The sequence below is a fragment of the Notamacropus eugenii genome, chromosome 6, assembly GCF_028372415.1.
Source record: "Notamacropus eugenii isolate mMacEug1 chromosome 6, mMacEug1.pri_v2, whole genome shotgun sequence".
Lineage (NCBI taxonomy): Eukaryota > Metazoa > Chordata > Mammalia > Diprotodontia > Macropodidae > Notamacropus > Notamacropus eugenii.
The window spans coordinates 141,888,487-141,907,384 of record NC_092877.1 but is presented as its reverse complement, the minus strand read 5'-3'; the positions used below and the strand labels follow the sequence as shown (position 1 = coordinate 141,907,384).

At 38.8% G+C, this 18,898-nt stretch overlaps 1 protein-coding gene across 2 annotated transcripts in view; it reads left to right on the top strand.

The window, feature by feature from the left end:
- ANAPC10 (anaphase promoting complex subunit 10) overlaps positions 1-18,898 on the top strand; it is a 196,311-nt gene that overhangs the window by 174,532 nt on the left and 2,881 nt on the right. The gene's annotated exons all lie outside the window — the stretch shown is intronic.

Here is an 18,898-nt window from a genome sequence, read left to right as displayed (position 1 = left end):
AACCAGTTGTTAAATCTTCAGTGTGAACATTCATATTTCAGAGATTAGAAAATGTGGCATAACAAGGCTTGATTTATTGTATTGGAGAATGCTGAGAAAGTATTGGAGAAACTGTTAATCATTTAGACGAAATTTAAAAGTGTGCCATGTACACTCCCCTTCCTCCCCCCTCCCTCATCCTCCACTCCCACCAAGAGAGTCTGTTGTTAAATATTTATCTGCACATCTCTGTGTAAGGGTTATTCTACAACAGATCGTAGCCTTGCAATCATACATTGACTGAAAGGTGTGGAGAATATAGGATCCCATTGGTGTCTGCTGTTATATTCAGTTGAGTTAAACACACCTCCAACAAGGCATTTGTCATGAATGTGTCAGAATCATGTACGATATCTCAAAAGATGTAACAGCAGACATAACTTTGTATGGCAGCCCTTTGATTATCTCAAGTGAAACATAAAATGGAGTGATATATGTTCAACAGAGCTATTTGTCACTGTCATGAAAGAGGGCCAGAATGGAGTCCAAGTCCTCTGGTTTGTGGGGTCCCCAGGTATTCTGATTTGTGGATAACATTGTGCTGATTGTATTGCATCCCAGAATGTGTAAAACTACTTAAAGGAAAGTCATGAACACTCCAGAGTTTGGCCTAAGTATTCACACAGGAAAACCCATGGTGATGAAGAATGGGCATGGTCCATAACAGGCAGTTTGAAGAACAATTGGGATAACTTATTTATCTTTTTATTTTTTTAAAGTTTATTTATCAATACATATATCTAGGAGAGACACTGCAAATAGACAAACCTAGGCCTAGAGCTGAACAAGAGGAGGAAAGCAATCCAGATTGCCTTTGGGAAACAGTTCAGTTTGTTTAATGTCCCCTAGTCTTTCCCTGAAACAAAGTTCTATCTTTTCTAGCATCGGTATTTTTGGGGGATGTTCTATGGCCCCCTGCTGTAGACTCTGAAACACTGTAGTTGAGGATTACCTGAAGGGCAGGAGAGGGTATAGGCAGCTATTATCCATTACAAACGCAGAATTACTAAGGAGAAGTGGTTTATAGGACACCATCAGTGAAATGTAGAAGCAGAAAAGAAAATGATGCATCAGTCGTGTAGTGAGAACAAAGGAAAACCAACGGACAGCCTGTGTGTTCCATGGGTATCTCACAATGTCAAGAGAAGTGACTTGGCTGGGAGCCAAGATGGTGGAGTAGAAAGACGCACATACACTAGCTCTTCCCCCATAGCCCATAAAATACCTGTAAAGAAAGTCTCTTCACAAATTCTAGAGCAGCAGAAGTCACAGAGCAACAGAGTGGAGGAGATTTGCAGCCCAGACCTGAAAGGCCAATGGGAAAGGTCTGTCACATTGGACATGGAGTGGAGCCCAGCCGAGCCTTGGCCTCACAGCATGGCGCCAGGAGGAGGATGAGAGCAGGCCTTGGGGGTGGAATCCCCAGCAGTAGTAGCAGTGGTTTGCAGATCCCTCAATCCACAGGTGTCAAAGGTCAGTGAGAGGGTTTTTTTCAGCTGGCTGAGAAGGGAGCATCATCTTCCCATAGCTCTGGCCTCGGGTGGCGGCAGCAGAGCCCGCATGGGACTGGAGCAGCTCCCACGGCTTTGACCTGCAAAAAGTCTTTCTTAGTTCTCCTTAATCTTAATACCTTCCCTCTGAGACTACTACATTCAACATATCTGGCATGTATCCTGTTTGTACGTGGTTATTCCATGCTGTCTCCCCTGTCAGAGTGTGAGTTCCCTTAGAGCAAGGACTATTTTTTGCCTTTCTTTGTATCCCCAGGACTTGACACGGTGCCCAGCACTTAGTAGGCACCTAAATGTAAGCTGATTGACCCTTTAAGATCAGCTCAAAGCTCCCTTTTCTCCCTCATAAATCGCTCTGCAAATCTTTCCCTGGGACAGTGATTTCTCCCTGCTGTGAATTCTTGCAGTACCCATTGGCTGTGACCGTTTGTAATTCATGTGTGGTTCACAATTTGCTGCTGGAGGGAACTTTAAAAATTATCTACTTGCACCCCACATTTTCAATAAACTACCTTGTATTCATAAAAAAAAGAAAGAAAGAAAGAAGGCTCTTTACTTTGAATAGACTGCTGGGAAATTTAAGGGAAGACATGGGAAAAGATCCCATAGGATGGACAGGTATTAAGTAGTTGTGATCAGTATCATTGTACAGAACACTCATTGATGATATTACAGATCCTTTAGAGAAGTAGCGAAACAAATTTTTTCCTTCCTACCTTCTTTCCTTGCAATCTTCATTCCTTTGTCCCTTCTTTCCTTCCTTCATCTCATTGCTTCTTCCCTTCTGGCTATATTCTTCCTAAATCCTCTCTCCTTTGTATAATTAACTTTTTCTCTCTTTATTTCTCTCCTTTTCTAATGTATAGAAAATATTTATAATAAAAGCAATACATAAAAATGAATTTCTTCTTTTACTCCTTTTTCTAAGGTTGGGGTGGGGAGGTGGAGGGTGGGATTGGGCTAGGTGCCCTCTGGAGTTCCTTCCTATGGTGCCTGAAGTCCTATAACATTTTACAGTCTATATTATAGAATTTAGCCCTTCTTTTATTCAATAAACATTTTAAGTGCCTATTATGTGATAGACTCTGGGCATTGTAGGGATAAAAATGAAAGTGTCTCTGCCCTCAGGATATTTATATTCTATGGGGAGGAAAACAATATGTTTAAAGATAAGTAAATTCAAAATATATGTGTGCTGGGAGACTGGCCAATGAGACCTCAATCCTTATGAGCCTGCCTAATATAACCTCCACCCCAAATGCAAACTGTAGAGCATGTGCAAATATTCTGTGATTCTTTTCTGTCTGCTTACCATGTGGTGAAGAAAAGGTCTTTTGATTGACTGCTAAGCTGGAACTGAGTGTGCGCTAATGGGCCAAATCAGCCTCCTTTTCCTAGTGGCAATCAAGGCAAAGCATGCGGTAAGCCTCTGGGTGAGGAGAGAGAGAAGCCTCTAGTCTTCCTTTCCCCATTCAGGCGGCAGCCTGTTGGCACAAGGCTCAGCTGTTGCTTCAGTCTCTGTGATGTCCATGTTTTCTTGCTATTAAGTGCTGCATATTAGCAATCTCTGCAACTTTGTGAATTGAGGAAGTCCACCTTCCAGTTTCCTGGTAGCTGAGCCTGCTGAGTCACCGGTGACCAGCTTGAGCCAGTGCAGCAATAGATAAATGGTGGCCAAGAGGGACGAACCTGTCCGTTGGCTACTTGGCATTTGGAAGTGAACTTGGTATGGTGCTTTGTAGCAGATGCTTTAAGTTGAAGTGGATTCTCTGCAGGGGACAAGGTCTTATAAGGAGAAGGGTGACCCAAAGTTTTAGGGGATGATGCTTTTTAACTGATATTTTTATTCTCTGTTATCAGTAAATATCCTTTTATAAAAAACTAATTGAGAGTATCCGTAGACTATTTGTTGTGTTTGTCCTTCATTCTCAAAGAGGACCATGACATCAACATGATGACACGACTTGCAGTTGACTTTGATTTGAGTGAGGAAGGGCTGTGCAGGGTCATCAGCCTTACTTTCTCCTCCAGAGCCATCTGGATCCAGTAGCCAGATATTCATCAGGACAACTAGAGGTGGCCCAAGATAGTGAAGTGGATAGAATGCCAGACTGGAGTCAGGAAGACTCATTTTTCTGAGTTCAAATATGACCTCAGACCCTTACTAGCTGTGTGACTCTGGGCAAGTCACTTAAACCCATTTTGCCTCAGTCCTCATCTGTAAAATAAACCGGAGAAGGAAATGGCAAACCAGTCCAGTATCTTTGCCAAGAAAATCCCAATTGGGTTCACAAAGGTTGGACACAACTGAAAACAACTGGACAACAAAAACAACATAGAATCCTCAGTGAGAGATATAGCCTTCCTTACTGTGGAGGGCCAAACTTGTCAGTAAGAGCGGGAGTTGGAATAAGGCTCCCTAGAGCTTTTATGGGCTACATATAGAAAATAATCTTTGAGGAGGGAGGGACATTAACAATAGAGAGGTGGCACTTGAGTTTAGCTTTGAAGGAAGTTAGGATTCTAAGAAGGGATCATGAGAAGGAACCATTCCAGGTCCTGAATTGTTAACTTTTTCTGATGTGTGAGTTTAATTTTTCTAACTTCATTGTACACTTCCAAAGGGCAAGGGCAATGCAATATATACTTCTTTTATATGTCCCATAGCACCTGGTAGTGTTCTGGGTACGCAGTGCTCAATAAAGACTTATGGATTCCTTGACTGATTCAGTGGTGTTTTCTCTGAGCTCATGTACCTATAATCATGGCTTCAAGTTAAGTCAGTAATTAAGAAAGGAGTGCTCAAAATAGCCCTCAGGGCTGAGAGTGGGGCGGGGGAGTGGGGCAAAGAGCATGGCATTACTTTTCTTGACATCTGGCGCTGTCTACGCTAGGTGCTCAAAGCGTCTGTGGTTTTCATTCATATCTTTGCAGCCTGTGGGGGCAGCCCAAAAAAACCAGTGGAGAGACAGGAGAGTGTATTTTGATTTTTGTTATGACTTGCACATGAATGTTGAATTGAATTGCAATTAAGCTCGATGCACTTTCCCAAACTCCCAAACTTAATTATTATACCCTCTCCACCATACCATTCATCTTACTGTCCTTTCCTCCTCGCCCCCACGGGATCTCAGATTCCACTGTCTTGGCAAATACCAGAGGAGCCTGGCACCTTAGCTGAACTTTTAAGGCTTTTTTCAGGACTTGGTTATTATAAAAACTAATGAAGAAAACATGAGAAAAAAGTGGCATTATTTTCCTTCACAAAATCTTTTCTCTCCAGTTCTATTAACTGAAGTAGGCAACTACTTTCTGTATCAGGGCCAATTGAGGTAGTTAGTAAGACTGTAGTTCTTTGTTAAAATGATCACATATTATCTCCTGGCTTGCTCTGAGGCCCCAGTGGATTTTGGCATGATTCCTCTTTAATACCTAGTGAGCTGATGACAAGACGCTACATAGAGTGGAATGACACGCATCAGGACCTGAGCTTGCTTAGTCATTCCGGGCTGAGGAGGGAGTGTGTGTACATGTATGGGGGAGTGGGGAGGGGGGTGGTGGGAGAGGAGAGAACAGTCTATGTAAATGAATGAGTCAATTGACATTAATTCAGTTCATGCTTCAGAATGGACCAGAGCATAATAAAAATAAATGTAAGTTTAAAAGCAAAGGAACACTAAACACTCAGTTGATTTATGGCATAGCATAGTTATTTTATGATTTTGTTTAATGCACACTTTAACTAGAGCAGTGTTGTGCTCTCATTTTTTTTTTTTCTGTTAAATACTGTAGGTGTTTGCTGGTGCATGAGGTAATAACCCAAATACAATTAAAGTGTCCATAAAATTAAGGGTTGCTCCATAGTTTTCCAAAGATGGGTCTGTTTGAGGCTTCTAGTCTCTGGCATTGGGTGGTCTCCTGGTGGTGGAGAATACTTAAATGAGGCTTTTTCCCCCCTTAGGTCTATAAGGTGTTAAGGTGTTTTTGTAAAACCCCATAAACCCTCATTAAACACTTTTTCCCCCATAAAGTAAACTAAAATCTTTCACTCGATGTGTTTTCTATAACCTAACTTGGGCATTTTAACAAGCTCTTTTAAGAATCACCCTAATAATTGCTCCCAGGGTTTTTTTGGGGGGGAGGGAGCTAGGGTACATGTGTTCAGATCTGTGTACATCAAACTGCCTAAAGAGCCAATCAGCAAGTCCAGAATTTCAGTCTATTTTAATTTAATGTGTTGGGGGGAAAGATCAAATGAATCTCCAGGTGGAGAAAGTTATGCTAATTTGGGCAATACATATTAAGGGAAGGAAAGGAGGGCCTGAATGCTGACTGAATGAATTGTGAAACAAATATATTTTGGATTTTTATTATATTACATTCTACACAGGATTCTGTGAACTAACAGGTGGGTGAACTTTACTCCAAGGGACAAATTTCACATACGGCTTAGAATTTTCTACTTAAGCCCCTCGTGGTCTGAACCTTCATATTGTGAGCTACAAAATGTCCACAGAGCTTGGAAACAGGAGAATGATGGTGGGAGAGAATCCTTCCCCCTATTGTTAATGCCCTCTCCATTCATAATACTTTGCATTTTAGATTATTTATGTGCATACATGCTGCTACCAGCTGTCCCAAAAGGATGAAAACTCCTTGTGGGCATGCTGGGTTTGGTTTTTGTCTCTGTACTAGCATGGTACCTGGCACTTACTAGGCACCTGATAACCAATGGAATGTTCTGGCATTAGAGTAATGCTGGCATGAAGATGTCACGAAACAACATCTGCATCTTGGGTATTTGTAGTAATCGTCTCAGATTATAAGCTTTGTGCTTATTTTGGAATTACTTTGCATTTACATACATCAGTGTACATATGACCTCAGGCAAGTCACTTAAATCTCTTGAAGCCTCAGTAACCTCATCTGTAAAATGGGGACTGAATAAGACAACTTCAGAAACTCCTTCTAGCTTTAAAACCTATTAACCCACAAAAGTATATTGTATCACTGTTCCCGCCTCCAGAACAAGGTGAGCTCCCAGAGGGTATAGATCTATACCAGAAGGTATAGATTGACTTTTTTTTTCTTTTGTTGTTTGTTTTCTTAGAATCTTAACTACCTGCCTAGTAATGTTTCATAATAGTAGCTGCTTAAATAAAAGCTTGTTGAATTAGGAAACTATTTTAACTCTTCTTTTTTTAAAGAAAAGAAAGAAAGCTTCTTTCACAGCCATTGGGTATGCGTGCAGGGACCATTGTTGGCTCATTTTTGATTGTCATGATTGCCCCTTCACTTACATTCTCATCTTATGGCTCATCGTGGTGTGAGGGTGACCTTGGGTTCTCCAGTGGAGCACAAGCTCTGAAGAATTCTACCAAGATGAAAAGGTCTTGAGAACATGCCCAGTGCCAGAAAATCTGTCCATTGACCAAGGACCAATCTAAGTATGCAGATGTTCACCAGTCCCTAGAGAACAAATTGCTGTTGGCATAGCAAGACATGAAGACAGTCTACTGCAACCTTCTAATTGCTTCCCATCTTTCCCCACTCCAATCTATCCTCTACGTAATTGCCAAAGTGATCTTCCCAAAGCACAGGTCTGACCATATCATCTTTTTGTTTAGTAATATCCTGTAGCTTCCCTGGTCAAGGAGAAAATATTGCAAGCAGCTAGAAAGAAACAATTCAAGTATTGTGGAAATACAATCAGGATAACACAAGATCTAGCAGCTTCTACATTAAGGGATCAAAGGGCGTGGAATAGGATATTCCAGAAGTAATATTCTGTGGCTCCCTATTATTAACTCAGATCAAATATTCCTTTTAGGAATTTAAAACCTTTTACAATCTAACCCCAACTCACATTTCCAGTCTTATTATACGGTAGTTTCTTTCCATGTGCTGTGCTTTCCAGTCAAATTGGACTTCTTACTCTTTCTCACATTCAGTATTCCATCTCCCATCTCCACACCTTTGCATTGACTGTGCCCCTTTTCTGGAATGTATTCTCTTCTTCCCTCCACTTGTAAAAATACCTGGTTTCCTTCAAGACAGAGCTCAAATATCAACTGGGGAGACCTTTTCTGATCACCCATGGCTTCTAGTGCCCTGTCTCCCAAAATTACTTCATATTTATTTTGCATATATCCTCTATGTACTTATTCATTAACATACTTTTGAGAGGCAGCAAGGGCTTGCAATGGATAGAGTGCTGGACCTGGAGTCTGGAAGACCTGTGTTCAGATCTGGCCTCAGACACTTACTAGCTGTGTGACTCTGAAAAAGTCATATAATCTCTATTTGCTTCAATTTCCTTAACTGTAAAATGGGGATAAAGATAGCACCTACATCCCAGGGAAGTTGTTTGGATCTAATGAAATATTTGTAAAAATATATTTCACATAGTAGGTATTATATAAAGGCTTATTCTCAACCTTTCCCTTCTCTTCTTCAATAAAGGGTAAGTTCCTTGAAGACAGGGATTATTTCATTTTGGTTTTTATATCCCCAGTATTTCACAGAGTTCTTATCATGTAGCAGATATTTCATAAATACTTGTTGATCGATCATTTCAATGACTAGAGAATGGAGAAACTGTGATCTAGGTGGGGGAGCAAGTACTCATGGAAATAAAATCCTGGATTCTTGAAGGACTGAAGGAAATAATACTAATCATGAGTAAATGATGATGTCTTACATTTGAGGATCATTTAAAATTTAAAAAATCTTTCATGAATGGTGATTTCATTTGTAGTAGGAATAATCAAACAGATCCAAAAAAGGCTGTGAAGAAAAATGTTAGTCAATATAATCCAATGTTCCCAAGCTGGAACAACTGGAACCAAATTTTCCAGAATTATTGACTCTTGCTTTATTTTTCTATGTCCAGTAGATTTCTATGGAATCTAGTCTAGCCAAAGCTATTTTTTCCATGCTCTGCAGAATTGCACATGATATTTTGATAGTACACTTTAGTTAAGCAAGTATTGCAGAGAACCTCGGAACCTGAGAGTTGGAGAGCATCAGCAGCCATCTATTCTAATCTGTACATTAAAGGAATCCCTACTGAAACACAGTGAAGAGATGATCTCCAGCCTCTGCATGAAGACCTCCAAGCAGGGGGAAGCCAATGCTTCTTGAGGTAACCCATTCTCCCTTTCTGCAGCTCTTATTATTAGTCCATTAACAAGAATTTATTAAGAATCAACTACATGGCAGGCAAGGTACTAAGCATTGGAGATACAAAGAAAGGTAAGACAGTCAATGTCCTCAAGGAGCTCTCCGTTTAATGGGGGAGATATTATGCGAACAACTATGTACAAATGATATACGCAGGATAACTTGAAGATAATCAACAAAGGGAAGGCACTAGAATTGAGGTGGATCAAGGCAGGCTTCCTGGAGAAGGTAAGATTATATCTGGGACCTGAAAGAAGCCAGAGAAATGCAGCTGAGGAAGGAGAGAATTCTGGGTATAGAGAATATCCAATGAAAATGCAAGGAGATGGGAGAAGGATTGCCTTGGGAGAGAACAGCTAGTCTAGTGTCACTGTATTACAGAAAGGATCACAGAATGGAAAGGAGGAAGGAGGCCGGATTAAGAAAGGCTTTGAATGCCAAACAGTTTTGTTTTTCCAAATTTAAATTTGCATTTTTTGATAATTTCATTCATGATCTGCCCTTCTTGGTCAAAGGGATGAAGTCCAATCAATCCCACTTCCCTCAACTCTTTACACAAGCTATCATGTCTCCCGAATTTTCTTCTCTTTAGACCAAGTATCTCCAGTTCCTTCAGCTGATCACAATATGGCAAAAACTTGAAGCTTCCCCATTTCAGTCATCCTCTGCTCGATCCTGTCTAGGTTATTAGTGTGTTACCTAAACTTTGGTATGCACAAATGAATTGGATGTGTTCTGGGGAGGGCAGTATATGGTCAAACTACTTTCTCCTTCTTCCTGGAAGTCATGCCTCTCTTAATGGAGCCAAAGATTCCATTCACTTTTCACATGATATTTTATTGTTGAGTTATTATTGACCTAGCAGTCCCCTAAAAAATCCAAATCTTTTTTTTAAGACAAACTGGTCATTTTTTCCTTGCCCCCATGCTCAAGCCGTATACCTCAATGAGAAAAGATGCGTGAAGGGCGTACGATTTTGTTGATTTTGAACTGTTTTGCTATCATTATTGAGGTATAGATAGGCCTGTACTCAAAATAAGTAACAAGAAATAATTATTAAAAATCACTTTGATGCATCTGTGCTTTGTTCTCCATGTTTTCTGAAGTCAGAACAAGAGGAAATAGGCTTCAGCAGCCTTTGGTAGGAAAGACAAAGAAAAATCTTTGAAAAATATATCCAATGAATTCTCTTCAGTGCAATATAGAATGGGGTGAGAGGAACACAGGAAATGACTGCTAGTAGGAGAGGCAGGATGTTTTAGTGGATAGACTGGTAGAGTTGGAGTCAGGAATGCCTGAGTTCAAATCGAGCCTCAGATATTTACTAGTTGTGTGACTATATTGATAATGTAGTTTTGCTTATTGTTAATATAATTTTGCTTCTTAATGGGAAGATCTTCCCCACCCATTAATAGATCTGGGAAGATTTGTAGGAAGGCCCGCACCTTTTGTTAATGAGGCATTGGTTCTCAAGAGTTGTGATTCTGGCTGTGAAAAGTGTATAAAGATTCTGAGATGAGGTTTTACTTTGGGGCTTACTCATTGGAAATGTGTGTTTGGCCAGATAAGATTCTGGGCAGCTCTTAAGGAGCCTCCAGACTTTGAAAACTCAGGTGTTGGTGCTTCTCTCTCTGGTAACTATGTATGTATGGTCAGACAGTTGGATCTGTCTGTTGATCTATGATGTATGTATTGCTTATGTCAGACAGTTGGAAGTCCTGTCTGTTGATTTTGATTTCTCTGTATTTTCTCTGAGGTTCAGGGTGCTGACTTTTACCCCTGAACTAAGTGAATGATATATGTGCTTGATTAAAGTGATTGTTGATCCCTCAAAAGTTGCTTTCCTTTTAGAAAACCAGATCTAAGAAAAGCAGGCTCTCCAATGTATGTCGGAGTCCTTGCTTTTATAGTGGACAAGTCACTTAAACTCTTTCCATTTCAGTTTCCTCATCTCTCAAAAGGGCATTAATAATAGCACCTTCCTTACAGGTTAGATGTTGGAGGAATTAAATGAGATAGTAAATGTAAAGAGTTTTGTAAACCTTAGAGTACTATACATGTGGTTGTTCAGTCATTTCAGTCCTGCGTGACTCTTTGTGACTCCAACTGTGGTTTTCTTGGCAAAGATATGAGAGTGGTTGCCATTTCCTTTTCTAGTTCATTTTACAGATAAAGAAACTGAGGCAAACAGAATTAAGTCAGTTGCCCAAGGTCACACAATTAGCAAATATCTGAGGCTGGATGTGAACTCAGGTCTTCCTGACTTCAGGTCCTGTGCTCTATCCACTGTGCTATCCAGCTACCCAAAAGCACTATATGGATCTAAACTATTATTATTAGAAAATATTTTTGTCTGTGCCAGCTTTGGTAGAGGCATCTTAGATAAATGTCTTACAGCCTAGGCTGGAAAGGACTAACTTGTTCATTTTTTTTTTCTTAATGACCATTACTCTTTCAGGGTCAAAATATTCCCATCCTGTGAATGACCTCTTTTTTGGGGGGGAGGCACCAAATAGCCCATAGGGGTTAATAAATCTCCTCCAAAGTTAGCAATTCATTTTTTCTTTGAGCAGTAGGATTTTTCCTATGCTATTCGTGACTTCAGTATTTTCTCTCAGAACTTTGTTTCTGAAAAGGAATCGGCATTTTCACTTTTCTCACAGCCAACCATGGAATCCATGGATTTCTGTTATGGAAATTAACATCATCCATTGCACAAGTGACCACACTGGGAAATGCTGGGTAATTGAGCAGGCACATCTCATCACATTAATATAATGTTGTGATCAAAACCAGAACCCTATAGGCTGGAGCTGACATGTTATAGTTTGAAAAATGCCAGGATCTGGGTTTTATTAGTAGCTTAAGTCCCCCAGCTGGAAACATGTCAGCTCTACATCCAAAATATAGTATAATGCGGGATCTTGGAGCTCTACATTACACTCATGTAATTCAAGAGCATAATGCTTTAAATGAGACCCGTATGGATATAGGGCATATTAGCATTAAAAGGAACCCAACTCAGCCATGCAAATTAGCGGTTCTCTTTCCCCTCATTCTCACCCTCCCTACCTTTAGAAATTAGGTTAAGTCTTTAAGGAAACTAGACTCCAAATAAGGTACAATATTTAATGACACTTGAAATTAATACATATTACCTTGGACCACTGTCCTTTAAGCTGCTGATACGTACCTATACAAAGTATATGTTCTATAAGCACATATACTTATAGAAAAGCTTGAGGAAAGTGCTTGATCTGGTTAAAAATATACATTTACATACATATATACATGTATGTATACATACACATACATACGTATACAGATATAGAAATATCTGGGGAAAACCATTTAAGACATTCATGTACATATGTATACAGGTAGACATGTGTGTGTGCATACACACACATATAAGAGGCTATATACTTTTAATCTTGGCAAAGGCTTTTCCTTAGCTTTTTTCAGCACTCTGAAGAGCAGCAACTTGGGATAGTGTATATTAATTACCTTTTAAAATTTTAATATTTTATTTCCCCCCAATTATATGTAAAAAACAATTTTAAACATTTGTCTTAAATTTTTTTTTGAGTTCCAGATAATCTTCCTCCATCCTTCCTCCCACCCCCTTTGAAGGCAAGCAATTTGATATAGGTTATACATGTGCAGTCATGCAAAACATATTTCCATATTAGTCATGTTGTGAAAGAAAACACAGACAAAAAAAAATCCCAAGGAAAGTAAAGAAAAAGTATGCTTCAATCTGCATTCAGACTCCATTAGTTCTTTCTCTGGAGGTAGATAACATTATAACCTTTTTCACCAAAAGTCCTTGAGAACTGTGTTGGATCATTGCTTTGCTGAAATAGCCAAGTCATTCAGAGTTGATCATTATACAATATTTCTATTGTTATATACAATGTTCTCCTGGTTCTCCTCATTTCACTTTGTGTCAGTTCACATAAGTCTTTTCAGATTTTTCTGAGAGCATCCTGCTTGTCAGTCCTTATAGTACAACAGTATTCCATCACAGTCATATACAACAACTTGTTCAGCCAATCTCCAATTGATGGACATTCCCTCCCCTCAATTTCTAATTCTTTGCCACCACTAAAAGAGCTGCTATAAATATTTTTGTATATATTTTTGTTTTTTATCTCTTTGGCATACAGACCTAGTAGTTGTATTGCTGGGCCAAAGGGTATGCCCAGTTTTATAGCCCTTTGGGCATAGTTTCAAATTGCTCTACAGAATAGTTGAATCTGTATACAACTTCCCCAACAGTGTATTAATATCTCAGTTTTTCCACATCCCCTCCAATATTTGTCATTTTCCTTTTCTGTTATATTAGCTAATCTGATAGGTGTGGGTGGTAGCTCAGAGTTGTTTTAATTTGCATTTCTCCAGTAATGATTTAGAGTATTTTTTCAAATATCTATAGATAGCTGTGATTACTTCATCTGAAAACTGCCTTTGTCTATGTCCTTTGACCATTTATCAATTGAGGAATGGCTTTTATCTTTATAAATTTGACTCAGTTCTCTATAAATTTGAGAAATGAAGTCTTTAACAGAGAAACTTGCTATAAAATTTTTCACAGTTATTATTACTGTGTATTTTCCTTTGTCTCTCTCTCCTTTCACCCTGTCTGTTCTTAAAAATATGTTGCTTCTGACTTTTACCACCAATTCACCCTCCTGTCTATCAATCCCCCTCTTTCTCTTTTCCCCATCCCCTCCTACTTTCCTGTATGATAAGACATATTTCTATATTCAACTAAGAGTGTATGTTATTCCCTCTTTGAACCAATTCCAATAAGATTAAGGTTCATATGCTCCATTAAAAAAGTTCTTTCTCTTTTTTTTGTGAGATAATTTACCCATTTTCCCTCTCCCTTTCTCCATCCAGTACATTGCTTTCTCACCCCTTAATTTTATTTTTAAGACAATTTTTCCATCTTATTCAAGCCATATATGTCATGTAAACTCCTTATAACTGCCCTAATAAAGAGAAAGTTTTTAGGAGTTACAAGTATCATTTTCTCATGTGGCAATGTTTAACCTTATTGAATCCATTATGATTTCTCTTTCCTGTTTACTATTTTATGAAAGCTTCTCTTGAGTCTTGTATTTGAAGGTCAAATTTTCTATTCAGCTTTGGTATTTTCATCAGGAATGCCCATTTTCTCCCCTGAAGGATTAAACTCAGTTTCATTAGGTAGGTTATTCTTGGTTGTAATCCTAAATTCCCCCCCCTCCGGAATATCATATTACAAACTCTCCAGTCCTTTAAGGTAGGAACTGGTAGATCTTGTGTTATCCTGACTGCAGACCCATGACATTTGTTTTGTTTCTTTCTGGCTCTTGCAGTGTTTTCTCCTTGACCTGTGACTTCTGGGATTTGGCTATAATATTTCTGGGGAGTTTTCAATCTGGAATCTCTTTAGGAGGGGATCAGTGGATTCTTTTTACCCTCTGGTTCTAGAATATCAGGGCAATTTTCCTTGATAATTTCTTGAAAGATGATGTCTATGCCCTTTTCTTTCATAATTTCAGGTAATTCAATCATTTTAAAATTCTCTGTCCTCCATTTTTCAAGTCAGTTGTTTTTCTAGTGAGATATTTCACATTTTCTTCTATTTTTTTCATTCTTTTGGTTTTGTTTGATTGATTCTTGATATCTCATAAAGTCATTAACTTATACTTGCCCAATTCTAATTTTTAAGAAATTATTTTCTTCAGTGAGCTTTTGTATCTTTTTCCATTTAGCCAATTCTACTTTTTAAGTTCTTTCTTCAGAGAATTGTTATGCCTTTTTTCCCCATTTAGCCGTTTCTACTTTTCAAAGAGTTCTCTTCAATGAATTTTTGTTACTCCTTTTCCATTTGGGCAATTCTGCTTTTTAAGACATTTTTCACTTCATTAGATTTTTGTAATTCTTTTTCTGTTTGGCCTATTCTGCTTTTTAAGGTATTATTTCCTTCAGTATTTTTTGTGCCTTCTTTACCAAGATGGTGACTCTTTTTTCATGACTTCCTTGCATCACTCTCATTTCTCTTTCCAATTTTTCCACTACTACTCTTACTTGATTTTTCACAGTCTGAGCCCAATTTATTTTTCTTTGAATGTAGCAGTTTTAATTTTATCTTCTGAGTTTATATTTTGATCTTCCCTGTCATCATAGTAACTTCTGTAGTCAGGATGTTTTTCTGCTATTTGTTCATGTTTCCGAACTATTTCTTGACTTTTAACTCTAAACTAAAGTGAGACTCTGCTTCTGGAGTGGTTCCTGTCCCAAGCTTCAGGGTTTTCTGTGTAGCTGTTTTAAGAAATAATTATGAATTTTAGCTTCTTTAAAGTTGATATGATCTAGGGAGAGTTTATTACTGTCCTGACCTGTGCTCTGCTCTGTGAGCAACCACAAGCACTCTTTTCCACCCTGGAACTGTGACTAGGGTCCTAGCTCCCCTGTAGTGGAAAGCTTTATTGTATTAGTACTCTTTTTCAACCTGGGACTGAGACCCAGATCCAAGTATGGGTAATGCAACACAGTACTGCCCCCAGTGTCAGCAAAGGGACCCCTGTAACGTTTTTCTGACCAGCTCTCTGATCCCTTTACACTCAGTGGGCTGAGAGTTCCAGAAACTACCACCACAACCACCACTGATTCAATCACCCCTCCAAGGTCTACTGCTGGTGTTCTGGGCCTCTGCCTGCACTGGACTGAGCTCCATGCTCCACCCACCTCTACAACAGATCCTTCCTGAGGGCCTTCTAAATTGTCTTGGGTTGGGAAATTGTTTCACCTTGTCCTTTTGTGGGTTCTGCTGCTCCAGAATTTGTTTGGAGGCATTATTTAAAGGTGTTTGGAGAGATTTGGGGGAGAGCTCAGGTGAGTTGCGGCCTTTTCTCTGCCATTTTGACTCTATGTCTTACTTCCCTGCCCCTGTCATTCATCAGCATGTGTTAATATCAGATGATATTAAACATTGCCACTTGTTTGGAGCTTGGTGGTCTTGAGTCCTTGTCTAATTTTTTTCTAGTTCTGATAGTGCTGTTGGGATTTTATATATATATATATATATATATGTCCTAGCTCTAAGATTCTATCAATGTGGGGGAACTCCCAGTGTGGAGATTGCCTTCATCAATGTAGATTGGTATGCTCAAAATTTCTCGTGTTAATCAAAACATAGATTTGGATACATACATATACATGCCAACACACACACACATACACACACATAAACTCACACACTTTTCTAGTGTTATACATTACTTCCCTCTAAATATTCTACATACCAGCCACATTGGTCTTCTTGCTATTATCCCTCCCCTGCCATACTTCCTGGGCAATACCTATGCCTATGCCTATGCCTATACAGGGAATACCCCATGCCTAGAATGCTAATCTTGCTCACCTCCACATTCCAGCTGCTCTGACTTCCTTCAAGGCCCCCCTAAAACCTCACCTTCTCTAAGAAGCCTCTCCTAGGTTACCTTAATGCTAGTGCCTGGCTTCTATGATTATTTCTAATTTATCCTGTGAATATCTTATTGCAAGTTATCTACTATATTAGAATGTGAGCTGAGCTTAATAAATGCTTGTTGACTGATTAACAGACATAGAGAGGGGCAAAGTAAGGTTAAACAAACTGAAAAGCTCTATAAAATGGCAATAATCTCTTTGTATTACAGTGATTTCAGTAGTGTCTGGCACATGGCAGGTGTTGAATAAATGTTTCTTTATTAAGGACTGTCTTTATTTGCAGATCCCCAGATGAATGATCTTGAACTTGCTGATTTTCATGGGTTGCAAAAAGGATAACTCCAAAACATCCATCATTAGTTACAATTTAATTCTTTCTTCTAAGAGAATGAAAGAAAAATTCGAAGAAATAAAATAAAACCAACCAGTCAGTGGAGACATATTTCCCCTAAAGTTTTGGATTTCCTTTCATGGAAATGCACGGTAACACCCATTTATCCTTTCCATACAAACAAGACTTTGACCAATAAGCAGCTTGGCTCAGTTGACTTAGAAAATGGAGAAAAAGAAGCAACCTTGGGCTCATCTTTTTTTTTTTTTGCTCTGATTCCTACTTGAAAATCCAGTTTCAATTTTTCCTTAGGTATTGGATCATATGATAAATATTTATATGAAATAATTCTTTCAAAAAGATGTTTTCATAGAACCATAGAACAAGTGAAGCCTTAGTTTACGGATGAGAAAACTGAGGCCCAGAGAAGTTAAAATACTCCTCAAGGCCAACTGGATAGCTAATGAAAAAGTTCAAATTAGCCCAAGATTAACCACAACAAACATTTATTAAGTGCCTACTGTGTGCAAAGTGCCATTTTAGATGCTGGGATACAAAACATGAGGAAAAATCATCCTGACTTCAAGGAGTTTCCATTCTAATGGAGGATAAAACATGAAAGTATAAGTAAAAATATAAATAAATAAAAGATAATTTGAAGTAAGAACCTTAGAATTTCAAAAGGCCCAAGAGAGAAAGAGATTGCATTCCAGGTATAGGGGACAGGCTGTGTTAAAGGATGGTCATGATTTCAGAGTTGCCATTCAGAGGGTGCCAGGACTTGGAAATAAGACATATACAAAGACAATTAGGTGGGGCAATTCTGGACCTGGAGTCAAGAAAATCTGAGTTCAAACCTGGTCTCAGACACTTACCAGTTGTGTGGCCCTGAGCAAATCACTTACCCTCTCTGTCTGCCTGAGTTTCCTCAACTTTAAAATGGGGATAATAATGATAGTACTTCCTAAAAGTGTTGTGAAGATCAAATGTGATATGTTTAAGGTGCTTAGTGTGGTTTCTGGCATATAGCAGGTGCTCAAAAAATGCTTCCTTTTTTTCTTCCTTCCTTCTGTTCACCTTTCTTTCCTTCCTTCCTTTCTTTCCCCTCTTTTCCTGTCTATATCCCTTCTTTTCTCCCTCATTCCCTCACTTTCTTATTTTCCTTTCTATTTTTTCTCCCTCCCTCCCTCCCTCCTTCCTTCCTTCCTTCCAGCAGGATCTTCTAGGGTTCAGTTCAGTCACTGTGCCATATCGCTTCAGTCTTGAGTAGAGTAAAATGAGAGTTAAAAAAAAAGCCATGTCATGGAGTAAACCGAAAGTAAGATCTAGAATCTAAGTGAAGAAGTTCCAGTTTTCTCTTTTGATCAAAGTATCCACATTATGAAGGAATCATGGTGTGGATTTTATAATTGGCTTGGATGTCACTTTTCTATTGAGACCTGGAACAGCAATTCTGTTTTCTTGTCTGGAAATCAGGACAACAGTATTTTCTTCAGGGAAATGTCACAAGAATTTGTTAAGTAAAGTTAAATAAATGTGCCCATTTTACAGTCATATCAGTCATTCAGAAAGTAATCATAGGCTATCCTTGAGTCTTTCCCTCCTGTGGGTCATTAGCAACAAGCCAAAGAATAGGGAAAAGATCCAAAGAGTAGTTTGAAGGGACCTTAGAGATTTTCTGGTTAGCATAGTACACAAATGAAGAATCAGAGAGGTCTAGAGAAGGGACAAGATTTGTCCAAAGTTTAGCAGCAGAGCCAGGGGTAGAATTCTTGACTCCTGGGCCAGTACTCTTTAAACCCTAGCCTGTGTTCTTACCCGTTGACATTTCTGGGGAAAGATTGGATAGGTGAGGAGCTCAAATAAAACACTGGGCTTTATCTGAGAGTTTCAATCTTATAGCTTGTCTTTGTTCTTTCTTGTCATGGAGAGGGTGACTGCTGACACAAAAACATTACAATGAAAAAAATCATGACTGAATATAGGCTTATATGTTTTCAGCCTAGGATTTAACGGTGTATATAGGAGGCAGCAAGTTAGTGAAATAAGACATACTAAAAATTAAACTGTTTCCTCAACACCGTACATTTAGAAAATGTTTATGCTCATCTATAGCCACAGTAAGGTTATGTTTTATAATACTTGGTGAATGAGCAGCTCTTAGTCTGAATGCAATGCTTGTTTTGAAATTTAATTAATAAGCAATATTTTACATATATTTTTGCTTAAAATCACATTTTGTCAGATTTGGCTGTTAAGGCATATGGGGGAATCAGCAGATGCCTATCCAAAGGAAATATGTCCAGGACCACACAAAATGGTTCCACCATGTCATTTCTTTCAATGCTAT